The sequence below is a fragment of the Canis aureus genome, chromosome 34, assembly GCF_053574225.1.
Source record: "Canis aureus isolate CA01 chromosome 34, VMU_Caureus_v.1.0, whole genome shotgun sequence".
Lineage (NCBI taxonomy): Eukaryota > Metazoa > Chordata > Mammalia > Carnivora > Canidae > Canis > Canis aureus.
This window is the reverse complement of record NC_135644.1, coordinates 9,566,527-9,584,216: the sequence shown is the minus strand read 5'-3', so window position 1 is coordinate 9,584,216 and position 17,690 is coordinate 9,566,527. Positions and strand designations below refer to the sequence as shown.

Here is a 17,690-nt window from a genome sequence, read left to right as displayed (position 1 = left end):
TTTACTCATTTACTCTCCTATTGATCGGCATTCAGGTTGTGTCTTGATATTTGCTGTTTTGAAAAGTGCTGCTGAGACATTTTTGTACATACTTCATAGTGCACATGTCCAAGACTTTTTCTGTATATATGCCTAGAAGTGGGATTATTGTGTCATTAGAGGATGTTTAATGTTCATATGTAAGCCAAACAGTTTTCCAAATAGTTGGTCCAGTTTACATTCCCACAGCAGCATATGAAAGATTCTAGAAATCCACATTATCTTTAATACTTCATATTGTCAGAATTCATATTTATTGGCTCTATATAGTTTCTCTTTTGTGAAAAGTCCAACCTTATATTTGCTTATTTTTCTGTAAGCTTATTAGTGTTTCTCTTATGATTTTTAGTTCTTTGTATACTCCTGTACTAATCCTTTATAAGTTATGTGAATTACAAGCCTCTTCTTCCAGTTTGTAACTTTTCACTTTCTTTAAGATAAAGTACTTAAGTTTAATGTAGGCAAATTTATTAATCTTTTCTTTTATACTCAATGCTTTTTATGTCTTGTTTTTAAAAACTTACTTATTTCATGGCTATATTATATTCATATATACTTTTTAAAGTTTTCTTTCGTCTTTCTTTCTTTCTTTCTTTCTTTCTTTCTTTCTTTCTTTCTTTCTTCTTTCTTTCTTTCTATTTTTATTTGTGATAGTCACACACACAGAGAGAGAGAGAGAGAGAGAGAGAGGCAGAGACACAGGCAGAGGGAGAAGCAGGCTCCATGCATCAGGAGCCCAACGTGGGATTCGATCCCGGGTCTCCAGGATCGCGCCCTGGGCCAAAGGCAGGCACTAAATCGCTCCGCCACCCAGGGATCCCTGTTTCTTCATTTAAAATTTTAATGCATCTGGAATTGATTTTAGAATGTGATCTGAGGTGAAGATTCAATCTAATTTTTTTCCAAAGGGATGGCCTTTTTTTGTCAGTGCTATTTATTGAACAGTCTCTCAGATTACCTAAATTTGACATGGCTTCTCTGTAATACACAAAGTTTCATATGTATGTAGGCCTGTTTTGGAGTTCTCTATTCTATTTCATTGTCAGTTAATCAAGTTTGGGACCAGTACAACATTGTCTTAATTTCTGTAGCTCCATTATAAATCTAAGTATGGTTGGGCAACACTCCCTCTGTACTTTCCTTTTTCAGAAGTGAAGCGTCATGGTTACTCCTTCTTGGCTCTTTACTTCTCCTTATATACCTGATTTTTAAATCAACACTATTACATAATGCCTCTACTATAATATGGAGAAGAAATAGAAGGAAAATGATTTCTACAGGATAGTATGTAATTTAATGTATATAAGTGCTAGGCCATAGACAATACCAGAAAAAAATACCCACAATATTCAACATACCCCCTTAGAGTAGGGCAGCCCCCACTGAGAGCTGACAGGCTAGAGAAGTGGGGTGATGCCATAGAGGAGCCTTAAAGGTTGGGTAGGATTATAAATATGATATAAAGCTTATAAATATGAGAGAAAGAAAGAGGTAGAGTTGCAATGCAAAGGTAAGAAAGCACAAGGGATGTTTATAAAAAGTTCATCCTGATGAAGTTGGGAGTAAGTTGGAAAGATTTTTTTGGAATGCCTTTTGTTTGTTTGGGGGTTGCTGGCACAGGCCAAAGTTAGTTAATACCTATATCGAAAGCCCTTGGCTGGTATAGTCCAACGCCCAGCTGACCCATCTGCTTTCCTTGGGGCAAATCATCTAGAGACTAAATTAAGTTCTGAGAACATAAACCAATAAACCAAAGCAATAAATTCAGCTTTAATAAAAATGAAACAGGTTCCCCACATTTCACTTTAAGCTATAACTTTAAGTACATTTACCTTGTATTTTATTAAGCACCTTTGTAATAACCTTTTTTTTTAATTGAGAAATATTTCCTATTCTTTCACTCTGCCTCTGTGAATGGCTTAGATCTTTTTTTAAAACAAAATTTGGACATTTTAAGAGCATGATTATTGTTGCCTGATAAAGTCAGGTAGTTGGAGAGTGGGGAAAAGGCCCCCAACTTGATTATTTGGTGACTGAGCTGGCCTAGTTGAGAATTGCAGTCTTTGTTGGGTAGGGGCCCTCAGGCTACTTTTAATTCTGTTTATCTTATAGGGAAGGAGTCAAAAGGGAGACTATTCACTTGCCTCTGGTAGTTTCTGTAGAAGTTTAAGAGTCTAACTAGCAATTCCCTTTAAAGATAGAATAGCTAGTTTTTTCTAGACTACCAGTAAGACAATGGCGTTAGGACCTCCTTGAAGGTCTCATTGCTGGTGTTGATGTTGCAAGGGTATATTCAGATTATGTGTTTCATAGTGATGGGCTTTTTTTGAGTGTAATTCTCGATATAGTACCTTTGAAACTATTCAGTATTATTTAACCCAGACATTCACTGTACCCAAATCATACTCTTCTGTGACATCTAAAATGTTTTTTACTGCTAACATATTATAGCATCCTCCTACTCCGGGTTTGCCAGCTTTTACAAAGAAAACTGCAGGACATCTAGTATAAAGAGAAGTATAAAAAAAAAAATATATAAAAAAAAAATAAAAAAAAAAAAAAATAAAGAGAAGTATATTGGGGGCATATATTGAAAAGTCACCTGTTTATCTCAAATTCAAATTGAACTGGTCATGCTGTGTTTTAACTGCCTACCCCATCCCCAGTGTGTCATACTCAGATTTTTCACTACCACTGATATCTTGGTTTCTACTTTTCATTGCTTAGCCTTTCTTTATTTCTCATAGCTATACAAATATGGGAGACACTCATTTTCTTTATCTCTCCTAAATACCATTCCCGCTAGATACTACTTGAGTAGGAGTAACATTGGGGAGGGAGATTATGTGAGAATAATTGTGTTAAAGAGAAGCAGTAGAACTGCATCTCTTATTTCAAGGTACAATATGTAGCTATGTATAAAAAAGAACTTCAGTTTATTTGGGTGCCTATATATGTGACGTATTTTGGTATCTTGAACTAATTAAAATGTTCTTCGTTAATTAATAATGATCATTTTTAAACCTATAGCTTGTTTCATTGAATGAATTTAACTCAGGTCCTTTTAAAGATTTTATTTATCTATATGAGAGAGAGAGAGCAGAGTGTGGGGCAGAGGGAGAGAATCTCTGGGCATGGAGCCCATGGTGAGGCTTCATCTCACAACCCTGAGATCATAACCTGAGCCAAAATCCAAAGTTAGCTGCCTAACTGACTGGGCCAGCCAGGTGCCCCTAATTCAGCTCCTTTTAATATAAGACTGTTGTCCATGGCAGAATAAATGACTTTGTACTAAAAAGATTAGCTTTCCCTATTCTAAAAGTCCATCTGTCAAGGGATTTCTCATTTTCTCTTGAGTCACAGACTCTCTGCTTTCTTCCTCAGCCACCCCTTCCCATCATCTTTTTTTTTTTTTTAATTTTTATTTATTTATGATAGTCACACAGAGAGAGAGAGAGAGGCAGAGACACAGGCAGAGGGAGAAGCAGGCTCCACGCACCGGGAGCCCGACGTGGGACTCGATCCCGGGTCTCCAGGATCGCGCCCTGGGCCAAAGGCAGGCGCTAAACCGCTGCGCCACCCAGGGATCCCCCATCATCTTTTTTCATCTCTCATAACTTATCCCCTTTCCCAGGCCCCCTCTCCCTCCAGTACTGTTCCTAGAAACTCAAAAATTCTTCTCAATTTATAAACTTTCTTGTCTCATTCAGCCTATCTCCTACAGACCATCTTGATACAGCCAAAGTGGCTTATCCAAATGTTTTGGTACACAAAAAACAAGTCTTTACCAGATGAATTCTGCTACTGGCTCCTAAAACAATGTTCCTCTGTCTGTTGCTGTTACTAAAGGGGAGAGAAGAGGGCATGAAAAATGCTAGTTGAAGCAGGATAAAGAAAGGAAGGACCCTCACTTGTCCTTTGGATTAATTTTGAGATCAGAAGCTGATAGAACTGCCCAAGAAGGACTTCACTGGGCCTGGATGGAGACTCCTGAACCAGGTGACAAGGCAAGGGTCTGAGAGAACAGGACAGGAGGAAGGCTTACCTGACCTTTCCCAGCTTTCTTCTGGTACCTGGAGCTTGGGAAATCTTGTTGACACTTAAGGACAGATAATGGCATTCCTCTGATGGGCAGTGTCTTCTTCAGGCTGGGTTATAGGCAGCTGAAGAGGGCACCACTACTGAAGAAGGATGGGGGACTTCTGTTAACAGACTGATTCTCAGACTTCTATGAGGCTATTTTTGGATTGCCCAGTAACAGCTATGGGACACTATGACAAGTGACAAGAGAGGTCAGGGGAGAAATCACATCTGGTTATTGAATCTGTGGAGGAGACATTAATTAACTAGACCTTGAAGGATTTCTCAGAAGGCAGCCTCACTTTGAGAAGTAACATCTGTTATATAAAAAGAAATGCATCCATATATATATTTTTTTTTTAAGTATTGTTGTTGCTAGCTAGTGGGATGTAAAGACAATGACTTCCTACCAGGAAACAATTGCATTGCTTCTAGTAGATTATTATAGATTTCTTTCCTTCTGTTTATTTTTTATAAAGATTTATTTATTTTGAGAGAGAGTGTAAGTGAGTCAGCAGGGAGACGGGTAAAGGGAGAGGGAGAGAGAGAATCTCCAGCAGACTCCCCACTTAGTGTGGAGCCCAATGTGAGGCTCATTATGGGGCTCAGCGCAGGGCTTGATCTCATGACCTTGAGATCATGACCTGAGCCAAAACTGAGAGTCTGACACTTAACTGACTGAACTACCCAGGTATCCCTCTTTCCCTCTGTTTCTAACAGGTCAGTCGTGTTGGTGGCATACAAATGAGAACACTTGGGAGAATATGATGGACCAGCCCACTGAGACAGTGGCCATGGACCCTGTTAGGTCATTCTGTGTTCATGGAATCAAGGACTATACAAACTTTTGATGGCCCATAGAGAATGCTCTTTAGAAACTCACTTCCCAAAGAAGAAACACAAGCAAACAAAACTTCCACCAATATAGAAGAAGAAAAATGACAACCAAGATATGTCTCTGAGAGTCATAGGAACAAAGACTCTGTCTCCTTTCTCCTGAGAGCCAGATTCATTATAGCTCCTCAGGGTGACTCTCTAACCCTGTTGCATAGAACCTTAGTGAGATGTGTAGAGGAAAAGCTGCCAGCTCTGGGCGGCCACATGAGAAGCAAATCCATTTGGTGGATGGACATTTTTAAAACCTGCCACATATGTTAGCTATTTTTATGGCAATTAAATTGTTGGGGGATCTGTGAGGTGAATGTGCAATAAAACCTTTCACAGTAAACCATGTGGAAAATCATCTAATCCAACCCCTGGAGGTCAAAAGCCACAGTAACATGTTGCTTTATTCCATGAAGAAGAATTAAGACTCTTCAGACAGCTTGCTTTTTCCTTTCTTCTTTATAGAACAGTGCTCCAGATTTGGGATGGAAGGTACATTGTGTGCAATGGCAGTGGCAGAGCTGGAAGAGGATGGGGAAGTCTCCTTTGCCAAGTTGAACCTCGGAAGTACTTTGCCACTAACTTTCAAAGCAGCATCATTTTTATGCTATCCTTTTCTAACCTCAGGAAATGGATATTCTTCTCCAAGAGATGTATGGGGCGGTTGGGGGGAATAGGACAAGGAGGTAAGGCACATGAGTCAGAACAGGATTTCACAGTGAGAGGACCTGGAGTCTCGGAGGTGTAAAGGACACTGTGATCGTGTTTATTGAGTCCTATGCATGGGAATACATAGCTTTCAGAACATTAGGAAACCCTTTCATTTTCTCTTGAGGCAATGTAATGGTCTAAACGAAAGCAAAACGTGCAAGAGTTCTAGGACACTTTCTTACAGATTTGTACTTTGAGGATTTAAGCCTAAGTCATTTAGCTAAATGAGAGTCTAGAAAGTCATTATAGTTAAAAGGAAGTCTTGGGGCTAAGAAACATTTGAAGTTTCAAAGTAACTGTTCAAAAATAACTAGTTAAGTTTGTTTATCCCCATTTGAAGTTCATTTTGAAAACTACTGTCATTCAAGTTTATTATTCGTATTTCCTAAAAGAGGCTCCTAATGAAGTTAAACATGCTTTCCAGTTCTCTTTTATCTTTTCCACCCAGGTGTTTTAAAATTTGAGATTTAGAGCACATCAGAATAGCAAGAAATGCATGGTTAGAAATGTTTACAAAGGAAGAACAGGATTGCTGTTAAGAATCAGAATACCATCAGGGTAGCTCAGTCACCTGGGCTTCTGGCTCTTGATTTAGGCTTGAGTCATGGTGTCATTGGTCATGGTCTCAGGGTCCTGAGCTTGAGCCCCACATCAGGCTCTGCCTTCAGTGCAGTCTGCTTGTCCTTCTCCCTCGGCTCCTCCCCCCACTTGTGCACATCTCTCTCAAATAAATAAATAAAATTTTAAAAAATAACCAGAATACCATCAGGAGTCAAATTCTCATCTCAGATAGCTCTCATCCTCACTGTGTGATGATCTGATGTCTGCCTGAGGAATGGCACAGGCATTTAGGCCATGCTCACTGACCTCAGGTGCAAACCTAGGCTAATTGTGGATGAGTAAAGGTATGTGGATAGTGTTCTGTCTGATTCTAAATATCTTCACAATGTCATTCATTCCTTTGAGGGATGATCTAGGATATGCAGATAAAACACCTGATCAGCAGATCAGATTTTCATTTCTTGGTTGTCAGGTATGATCCCAGGGACGTGAATTGTACCATTCTCAGAACCTTCAAGGTCTTGGTTGTGGCCCCTTTTCTGGGCTGGGATTGTAGGGAGCATTTAGTATAATACAGTTTTACAGATGACAAAGCTGAGGTTCAGAGAAGTGAGGGGGTGGCTTATCCATTCAATAAACTAGGGCTAGAACCAAGGTCACCTGAATTCAAACCCCAGGTCTTCCACTAAACAGTTTAAAGCCAGTCATTTACTCTGGACCTCTTGCTTCTCCTATAAAATCAGAGTATTGGGTGATTTAATATGTTTTGCCTCTTGGCCCCAATTTCCTGTGTTCTTTCCACTGTACTATATCTTTGATTTTATTCATCTATTTGTTCATTGATTCATTTATTCCTTAATTAAGGGGTGATTGGAAGTAGCTGCCCATCAGGGATCATATTTATCAGCCTGCTCCCCCTGCCTTTTCAGCCCTTGTTTGTGGCTGAAGCCACTTCTTCCAATGGAATGTGATTGGAAAAGAAGCTTGTCACTTTCTGGCAGAAGTGATTAAGCAAGAGGTGTGTTGTTTCCATCCTTTCTCCTCTGCTGACTGGAATAGGACTCTAAGGTCCTAGGGAATGGTGGAACCACATGCTTAGGAGCCTGAGTTCCTGAATCACCCCTTGGAAGGCTGCTTACTAAACAACTGCAGTGGACTGATAAGTATAAGAGAAATAAATTTCTTTGTCTTAAATGTTGTTGTTGTTGTTGTTGTTGTTGAAACAACTAGCAGATCCTGACTAATGCAGTCAAACAATAGGCATTTAATTGCTTACTATATGCATGATATTATGTTGGGTAGTAGGGATCCATCAGTGAATAATAGTCAGTTCCTGCCCTCAAGGAGTTCACCCTGGCAGGAGAAGACATACAAATATATCAACAATTGCAAAACAGTGTGATAAGTACCACGATAAACACAGGATTCTGTAAGAGAATATAGCCTTGGGCATTTCAGGAAACACGCCAGCAGAGGTAGCATTTAAGTCATTTCCTAAAGCAAAGCCTATTTGATGGTGGGATGGTGTTATGAACTGAATGTTTCGTAACCTCACAAAATTAGTAAGTTGAAGTTCCAACTCCCAATGTGTTGGTGTTTGGAGATGGGGCCTTTGGGAGGTAGAGTTGGTTGAGGTCATGAGGGTGGGTCCCTCCTGGTAGGATTAGTTTACTTATAAGAAGAAAGAAAGATTTCTCTCTACCTCAGGAGGACACAGTTGAGAAGGCAGCCCCTGCAAGTCAAGAAGAGTCCTTATTGGCACCCTGATCTTGGACTTTGAGCCTCCAGAACCATGAGATACAAATGTCTGTTGTTCGAGCAGTATAGTATATGGTATTTTGTTATGACAGCCCTTTGCTGACCTTAACAGATGGGTATCTCTTCCCAAGGGACCAGTCTTTGCAAAGGCTGAGAGATAAGAGACACCATGACTTGTGCAAGGAATTTGGTGGCTACTGATGAGGATGAGAGGTAAGCTAAGGTTGGATCTGCAGGGAGAACCTCCCATTACATTGAGGCCTTTAAATAGGTTCTCAGGAAGATAGCTTCTATCAGGCACATGCCTTGCAGTGGTACCCAAGGATGATGGGATGAACAGAGACCTGAGAGCATGGTCTAAAGGGTAGACAGACAGAGAGAAGTAAGGGATTGGCCTAGAAATGGTTCTATTGATATCTGTAGCATCTTTTTTTTTTTTTTTTAAGATTTTATTTATTAGAAAGCACAAGCAGAGGGAGGGACAGAGGGAGAGGAAGAAACAGATTCCTCCCTGAGCAGAGATCTCGATGTGAGTGAGGCCCAATCCAAGGATCCTAGGATCATGACCTCAACAAAAGGCAGACTCGTAACCATCTGAGCCACCCAGGTGCCATGTAGCATCTTTAATGAAGAAAATAACCAAATACTTGCAGGTCATTTGGATTTGACACAGTTTAGCAGCAAAGAGGTAAGATAATCTCCAAAAAATACACTTCCATTATCAATAATGTCATTAAACAGACAAGGGGTTCAACTCTAAAATTCATGGGTTGGAATACTGTGTGGCCCTTAAGGTTGGCAGGGAAAGCAAGTGCTTCAGGGACCCAGCAGGACTTTAGGTCTAACACTAATGGATTCCTCACTCCAGAGAGAGAAGTCATTATTTGCATCATGATTTCTGACTTGGCAAATAACCAGAGGGAATAAATCAGAAATCCCCCAACCCATTTTCCAATGAGCATCATCTAGTGGACTTTTTTATTGTCTATTCTAGGCTTTTCCTCACTCTCAAATCTTCACAAAAGAGGGAAGAAAAACAACAGAGCCTCCCTTCTCTCAAACCTTGTCTAATCCTTTCATAATTCAAGATCACAGAGCTGCTGTAAAAACCCAGCCTCACTGCTGTGCTTATTCCCTGTGTGCTTGGCAGAGCAAGCAATTCCATTTACCAGCACTCCAGTGAGCGTGTGGTGATAAATAAAGCTGCCACCCTCTGCTTGCCCACTGTGTTTAAAATGACACATTGGACAAGTGGGTCTCTATTGCCTTCACTTTTTTCATAAAAAGGCTAAAAATGGTCTGCAAATGCAGTAAATCTTAATTTCTAATATAAACTCCAAACACAGAAAAAAAAATTTAGGCCAGTTTAGACTGCAGTGAATTTGATCATCAGCTAGTGAGGATTTGAATCCTAAAGAGATAAAGCAATCTGAAAACTAGTTCCAGCAGCCTCCCGGATGTGTGGTTTCTCCTTTTCTCTCCTTCAAGTAAGCTTGCCTTCTCCCCATGCAACTTTATTGGAAACTAAAAACACAAATGCAGGGAGAGCAAAGTCAACATTAAAAAAAAGACAAAAAGCAACCTGTTTCTAACTGCAGTTTTTCAAAACGACCTCTTGCTGTGCTTGTGCATAAGAATAATTACCTTTTTTTGAACAGTTACTGTGTGATAAGTACATACTAAGTGATTTCATACATTTCTTACTGAACTTCTGAGTTTCTGGATTTTCCTTTCCAATATTCCAATCTAGAATCAAGGACATTGTTTTTTCTTTATTACCATTAAGGGGAATTGACTTTGAGTTACACATTGAGTACTAAGGCCTGGAGGGATGATCTCTAACATGAGTGAGTCAACATGAAACCATCTTGATGATCTACAATGATAGATCACTTTCTCTGGCAGTCAAAGCCCTTCTTGGTCTTATCCAAACATACTTAGGAATCTTATTTCTAGCCCCTCTGTTTCATCATCACCTTCTGTGCTCTAATCTCATTAGTATCTCTTTCCAGTCATACCCCATGCTTTCCCAGCTCTCTGCCTTTGCTCTAGGTCAGTTGTCTACTTGGATTGCCATTTCCCCCATCCTTACCTCATAATCTCTACCTAACCACCAAATCCAGCTCAAATTTCATGTGCCATGAAGTCTGGCCTAATTTTCCTCCTCAAGCTGAAAGTCACCTTTTCTCTTTTTTTCCACCCAATCCTCTTTATTAAGTTCAGAAACTCTCTTTGCAAGGATGCTCACAGCAGCATAGTTATTGTAGCAAAAAATGGGAAGTAACATAAATCACCATCAATAGAGTGTCAATTAGATAAATTATGTTCTTGCACATTATGGAGAATATATATAATATATATATATATTTAACTCATTAGAAAGATATTTACTCTAGATTGATAAGTTCAAAAACAGATATGAACTTTAAAACACAAAAATAATTTAAATATCAACTACTTTGATCATCAGGGCAGAAAGATTAGACCTCAGAAGTGGCTCAAAGTTGTTTCTGAAAGTCCCCAGAGGTTAGGGAGGGAGGTTCACATATGCTCAGAGCTACAGTCACTATACCCCCAAGTCTGCTTTTAAAGGTGCTTCTGGAAGTTTCATTGCTTTACCTTCTGTGAGAGCCCATTATGAGACATAGATTCACCTAAAGCCATCAGGCTGTGAGCTAGCACTGAGTTCCATTGGATTCCTCAAGTCTTCCTGACTCCTATCATTCACCATATGTGATGAGTCTTCCATACACCAGCCCTTGAGACAAAGGTAAACAGGACATGATCCCTGTCCTGGAAAGACTCTCACACTGTCCAGGCTCCCTCTGCAAACCCTGTGCTTGGAAGTTCCTTTGTAGTACTCAGCCAGCTGCCCTAGGGGAGGCAATGTGGATCGAGTGCTGACTAAGAAGATCTGGGTTCAGATCCCAGCTCTGGCACTTACTAGCTTACCATCTTGGACAAGGCATTTTCCCTGAGGCTCAGTTTCTTCATATAAAATGGTAGTGACAATATTACTTACATAGCTTTGTTATGAAGGATAAAGGAGATGTGAATATCAATGTTATTCATACATCATAAAAATCTAAAAGGCCATTTAATGTTTAATGACTCATACTTAATCCTAACCCTACTTCTCTAACCTCTAATGAGATATCTGTCAATTTATATGACTTCTAAGAATTTTTCAGCTCTAATTTTTTTTTAAGGCCCAAGATGGGAATAACACCTGCTTGGTTTTGCAGATCTAACCTTCAACTGAGCCCCTGACCACCACAGTGACCTTGATTCAGGATATTTCTCATCATATTCAAGGGAACCAAGGTGACCACATCTCAGTGGCCCAGCAGCTCTTCGTAGGAACTCACAGCCCATCCTTAAGTTCTCATCTAGCCTCCTAGATGGGATTTGGAAATCCACTGTCTCACATATCATATAGGAGCCTATCACTGAAATACAAAAATATGCATTCCCAGGATATGAATGGATAAATCACACTCAGGAATGTAGAGGGACATTTAAAAAAATGTCTCCATATTCTTTTACTTCACTGCTGAACCTTTCTGGGGAGAACTGTCTGTTCTGCTTCAGAGACTGTGATCACTTCTGGGTGTGTGGACTGTTACATGTTCCCCCTGTGGAATGGTTTCTTTTGTGGGTGTCAGTAAAGTTATGAAGTGTTAACTGGCTCCTGGAAGAGCCATCACATCAAGTAGAAGGTGTTGGGTTTTGATTCCTGGCTATGGTTCAGGTTTATTTAATTTCTGTCTCCTCCCCCCACCTCCTCATACTCAACCTATTAAGATTTAAATGCTTGGGCCCATAACTCCAGTTGTCTTATTTGTATCTGTTTTAGGGCTGCAGACACTACCATTCTTGCCCTTTACAGCTTTGGAGAGAGCCTTTTCTTTCCGAGTATGAAGAGGTTGAACCTTGATGGGAAAACCTGCCATGTTCAAATACTTTTGTGCTCTTTTGATTCTCTTCTCCTGGGAGTGGACAAGAACTGGGCAGATCCTTACTGCTATAGCCTATGTGGTTGACTTAAAAACAACACTATGGTTTATGTTATCATGTGAACAGTTTTGTTTTAACTCAGTGTACCTCATTCCTTCTTCAAAAGTTTGCTCTGGGTCAAATGTTAGGGAGGTTTGCTTGCTGGTCATTGTTCATCTTGATAAACCCAAACCTTCAATGATCATTCTCTCTTATATTTTCTCTCTTGTGCCTTTGATTAAAAAATAATAAAAATCTACATTGTAGAAAATTTAGAACATAGAGACACATAAAGCAGAACATAAAAGTCACATTTGCTTGTCATCCTGAGACAACTGCTGTTAACAGTTGATGACTTTTGTCTAAGATCCAATAGAATTGGGACCATTTATGCTCTTTTGCAAAGCACTTTTTTTCACTTAATATATCACAGCCATGTTACTGTGCCTGGTCAAGCATTCTTACTTTTCCTGGCCATGGAACACTGAGAGCTCTTGACTGTACCCCCATGTAGACTTTGTCTGGCTCTGGGTTGGAAGCTGTGGCCCAACTCCTGGGGCTTGGTGCAAGCTCATTGGAACCAGTATCCCAGTTCTAAATATGGCTATGTACTCATGTGAAGATGTAAAATATGTCCATGTCAAAAAGAACCCAAGAAATCTGCTCAGGGCTCTAGCTGAGAAACTTATCCATCAGATCCACTCCTTTCTTCAAGTATTCACAGATAGGAATGCCATTTTCTCTTACTCATCCATCCATTCATTTGTTTGTTTATTTATGGCTTTGTTTTTTAGAGTTTTGGGTTCACAAAAATTGGGCAAAATTGAACAGAAAGTATAGAGAATTCCATATACTCCTTCCCTTGCCCACCTCCAGCCTCCCCCACCATTAACATCTCCCACCAGAATGGTACATTTGTTACAGTCAATGAACCAACATTGACATAACATTTCAATCAAGGCCTCTAGTTTACATTAGAATTCACTCTTGGTGTTGTATCTTCTATGGTTTTTGACAAATGTATAAAGATATGTATCCACCATTATAATATTGTACAGAATAATTTCACTGCCCCCAAAATCTCTTGTGCTCCACATATTCATCCCTCCCATCCCCTAAGTCCCTGGCAACCACTGATCTTTTTACTGTCCCTGTAATTTTGCCCTTTACAAAATGTTGTATAGTTGGAATCATATAATATGTAGCATTTTCAGATTGGCTTCTTTCACTTAATAGTATGAATTTAAGTTTCTTCTGTGTCTTTTTTTATGGCTTGATAGCTCATTTCTTTTTACTGCTGAATAATATTTCTGTTGTCTGGATATACCACAGTTTGTTTATCCATTAACCTGCTGAAGGACATCTTGCTTGCTTGTAAGTTTACCAGTTACGAATAAAGCTGCCTTAAAAACATCCACGTGCAGGTTTTTTATGGACATAAGTTTTCAACTCCTTTGGGTAAACACCAAGGAGCATGATTACTGGAATGTATGGAGAGAGTATAGTTAGTTTTGTAAGAAACTATATTCCAGAGTGCCTGTTCCATTTTGTACTCCCACCAGCTGTGTATGAGAATTCCTACTGCTCCACTTCCAAGGCGGCACTTAGTGTTGTCAGTGTTTTGGATTTTAGCCATTCTGATAGGTAGTGGTAACATTTTTTTCTTTTTCTTTTTTTGTTAAAGATAAAAGCCTTTCTTACTTGGAATTGCCTGAAAATGAGTGTGTGAATATGAATCTAAGCAGGTTCTCTCTTCTCTATTCTTAAACAAATGTACACTAACTTCTGAGAGCCACACAGTCTGCCCTTTAGCCCCTCTGTTAAAGCCTGGGTGTTTAGAAAATGTTTGCTGATTGCATAGTTCTGGCTACCTCTGCTACCTCTGCTTTTGAGAACCAGAAGTATCTCTTTGGAGAAATTCAGACCACCATGTAGGCATATGAACGTATATGCATGTGCATACACACATACAAAACCCACAGGTACCAGCTTGGGACCACATTGCCTAGGCTTTCAAACCTTAGAGTCTGAGGGCCTCCACGTATTTTCCCTGTAAGTGAGAATAAATGAAAAATATTTCTGGTTATGTTTTATTTTGGTCAATCATCAGAACTTTGGGTCTCAATGAACTAGTTACTCACTGTATCGCAGCCCACATGAACCAGTCCTGCACCTGCATCCATGGACACCAACCCCAAGGTAATAGGAGTCAAGGCTGATGAGAGCTGTGTTCATTATCCCTCTCCTTTGTTTCATTTTGTTTTTTTTTCTTCCTTCATTGTTCCTCCAAGAAGATTCTTTAAAAAAAAAATAATATTTTTTTATTCATGAGAGACAGAGAAAGAGAGGCAGAGACACAGGCAGAGGGAGAAGCAGGCTCCGCGAAGGGAACCCAATGTGGGACTCAATCCCAGGACCCCAGGATCACACACTGAGCCGGAGGCAGATGCTCAACCACTGAGTTACCCAGGTGTTCCCTCCAAGAAGATTCTTGTGAGCAAGAAGACCTAACATTTATTGAGTCCCCGGGAGGTAAACTTACACCCCATTTCTTGTGCTTCCATTGTGCTGATTCTGCATTATGAGCCTGGCACATGATAGGTGGCAATCAATGTTTATTGAATAAATAATGACCTTTGGTCTGTTACAGAAGTCTATAGTTTGCTAGTAAAGAACCACATAACATTCTCAAGTTCATTGTTGGAGCTACTATTGCAGTTGCTTTGCAATAGCAGAAATCACCACAGCTTTGCCCTCATGAGCCCATGGCCATGGCCAAATGTGTGGAGCCAGTACTCCCCACCTTCCCACCTCCTGCTTATTGTCAAAAACACACCACACATTGTAGCAATCATATTGCCAAAGCTTTACAGCATCCATAAATTGAAAATTACAGCCTCTGACAGTTATGGGCCTGTGTCAACACCAGATCATGTTGACTCTCCTGGAATGTGTTTGCGAATGCACCATGTCAGCCTTGGAAGCTGTTGACATCAGAGGCTCTAAGTTAATTACATGTGGCCCCAGAGCACTGTGGGTTTTGCTATGTAGGGGGACTTTAATTTTTTTTCTTAAATTCTTCTCTTTTTTGATTTGGTCCCAGAGCAAGAGTTATCTTGGCTGCCATGTTTGGCAGGCAGGAAAGCCAGTTTAGAGGAGGAGTCCACATTGCTGAGCAAGTGATAATGATGTCTGTGAACTGCTTCCCTTTCTTTCCCTTTGGCAGATTGCAGTGTGAGTGGGAAACAGGGCTGGTCATGACTTCTGCTGTGAAGGAGAGACACAACCTGCACAATCTGTGTGTTCTGAGCAGGTTTTGTCTGACTATGCCAGGGCAACCATCTGGACATGATGTTCATGAGACCTATGTTGTGACTCCATTCTAGTGGCAGTGCACGCTGTGATCTCCCTGGTCTATGTGCCTCTGTGCATGTGTGTGCACGCATGTGTTCCTGAGAGGACACCCCAAAACTCTTTGAAGGTCCTCTTGCTGCCTTATTTTTCCTCTCTGCTCTAACATCCTTGTCATTCATAAAAATAAAAGAATCCTCACTAGTTAGAATATATTTCTGTGTGCGCACGTGTGTGTGTGTTTGTGTGTAGTTTTTATTCTGAAGAAATCAAGAAAGGAAAGTTTGGCCAGTTCTATCAAACTTCAAAGAAAATGTTTGCCTTGTGACACCTTCAATACTTAGGTCCTTCTCCCATTATCAAAGCCCTGGTGCAGGGCACCATCCTAAACTGACAGATGGCTACCCATGCCTCAGCTGGCAGGACCCAGACAAAGTGACAGAAGTGGGTATCCTGGCCAGTGGAAAATGAAGCCACAAGGTCAAGGAAAGCCCCCACAGAGTTGTTTCCTGCCAACTAACTTCCCTACTTCAGTCAATATTCATTGAGTTTCATGTGCAGAGCACTGAATAAGACCCAGGAGACAGAAGCCCATTTCTATCTTCAGGTAAGTTTGCATTCTAGTGGTGGAAAAGGCATATGCCTTGGCATATGCAAGGGCAAGGAAATGGGAATGAGGAGGTGTGTTCAGGTAATGGGGAACAGTTGGGGAAAGATAGTGAAGGGAGATGGGGTAGACAAGGCTACAAGGATAGAAGGTCCCAGAGGGCTGGAAGTTCTATGCATTAAATTCACTACTGTGAATACCTAGAGCCACTGTTGCCAATTCACTTTGTGGACTATTACTAAGAAGTAAGTTGAGGCTAAAGACTGAAAGAGCTTAAATTCCTCAGACCATATTCTCCAGGTATGTGGAGGATTGGGGTGGAAATTTGGGTGGAGTGAGTACTTTGGCATTGAAAGGCAGAGTGGGAAAAAAAAAAAGTGGAAAAAAAAAAAGAAAAAGGCAGAGTGATTGAAGAGAGGCTTGCTTTTGGGCTACTGTCCTAATTAAATAAATGATAATCCACACCTGAGATACTAAGGGGCTCAACTATGTTAGGGTTTAAAAAGGGGGTCAGTGTGAGAGGAGATGGTTTAGGGAGCAAGCTCATCAATACAAGTTGCAGAAATCTCAGGAGACCCTCTGAGCCATCCCCCTTCTTCTGTGAAACTGCTTAGTGGCCATGCCTTTGGGAGCCGACCTCACCTTGTCTGGCTGCTGCCGCCTTTAATCACAGATCGAGATTTCATTGTCCACCTTTGTGAGATATTTCGCGTTTTACCACCGTCCTCAAGAATACCCCACAGAAATAACTGCTGTTTTACTTGAAGCTGATTCGTGAGTTCATTCATTCATTCTTCTACAGTTACCAAGCATGTAACTTTGTGTTTTGCCCTCTTCTGGGCCCTGGGGACTCACCAATAAATCAGACCTCCTGCCTCCCCACCTTACAGTTACGTAGGGTCAAACATGAACATGAGTGCAAATAATAAAGGGCTGTACATCTGCAAAAGGCCTAGTGAGCACATAAAGGAGAATGGCAGCTGCCTCCACGTTGAGGTGTGGGGCCAGGAGCATCTAATAGCAGAAGTGACAGCTGAGTTTTGCTTTAAAGTGTTCACTGGGGTGGCCCGGTTGGCTCAGCGGTTTAGCGCCGCCTTCAGCCCAGGGTATGATCCTGGAGTACTGGGATTGAGTCCCACATCCGGCTCCCTGCATGGAGCCTGCTTCTCCCTCTGCCTGTGTCTCTGCCTCTCTCTCTCTCTCTCTCTCTGTGTGTCTCTCATTAATAAATAAATAAAATATTTTTAAAAAATAAAAAATAAAGTGTTCACCAATTGGGCAAAAGAGAGTCAGGATGTTCTAGCAGAGAGCAAAGTGTGCCAAAGCTTTAAGGAGAAATAGCTGATGTCGGCTTTGCAACTGGGTTCTAAACCCCTTGGGTGGCAAGGTGGGGTATGGTGGGCTGGGGATACTAGAAGTCAGCAATTGATAAAGCCCGATTCACTGTGCATGTGATTTAAAACAATATATTTATATCAAAGCAATTAAGACTATCATTAAGGCAGAATGCAAAAATACCGAAATTTATTATTAAAAAAAAAAAAAGAAGACTTCAAAGAGATGCCAAGGTTTATGCAGACTTTCCCACAGTTTGCTCCTTGTCTTAGCTCTGACTACCATAACATAATCCCATGGACTAGGTGGCTTAAATAACAGAAATTTCTTTCTCATAATTCTGGAGGCTAGAAGTCCCAGGTCAAAG

At 40.6% G+C, this 17,690-nt stretch overlaps 1 long non-coding RNA gene across 1 annotated transcript in view; it reads right to left on the bottom strand.

The window, feature by feature from the left end:
* Nucleotides 1–16,892, bottom strand: part of LOC144304475 (uncharacterized) — an 82,589-nt gene extending 65,697 nt beyond the window's left edge. The window contains exons 1-3 of the long non-coding RNA XR_013371379.1: nt 16,631–16,892; nt 14,172–14,327; nt 4,085–4,220 (exon numbers count right to left, since the gene is read on the bottom strand). This is a non-coding gene — a long non-coding RNA (uncharacterized LOC144304475). The remainder of the gene's footprint in view (nt 1–4,084; nt 4,221–14,171; nt 14,328–16,630) is intronic.
* Between the last annotated feature and the right edge of the window lie 798 nt (nt 16,893–17,690).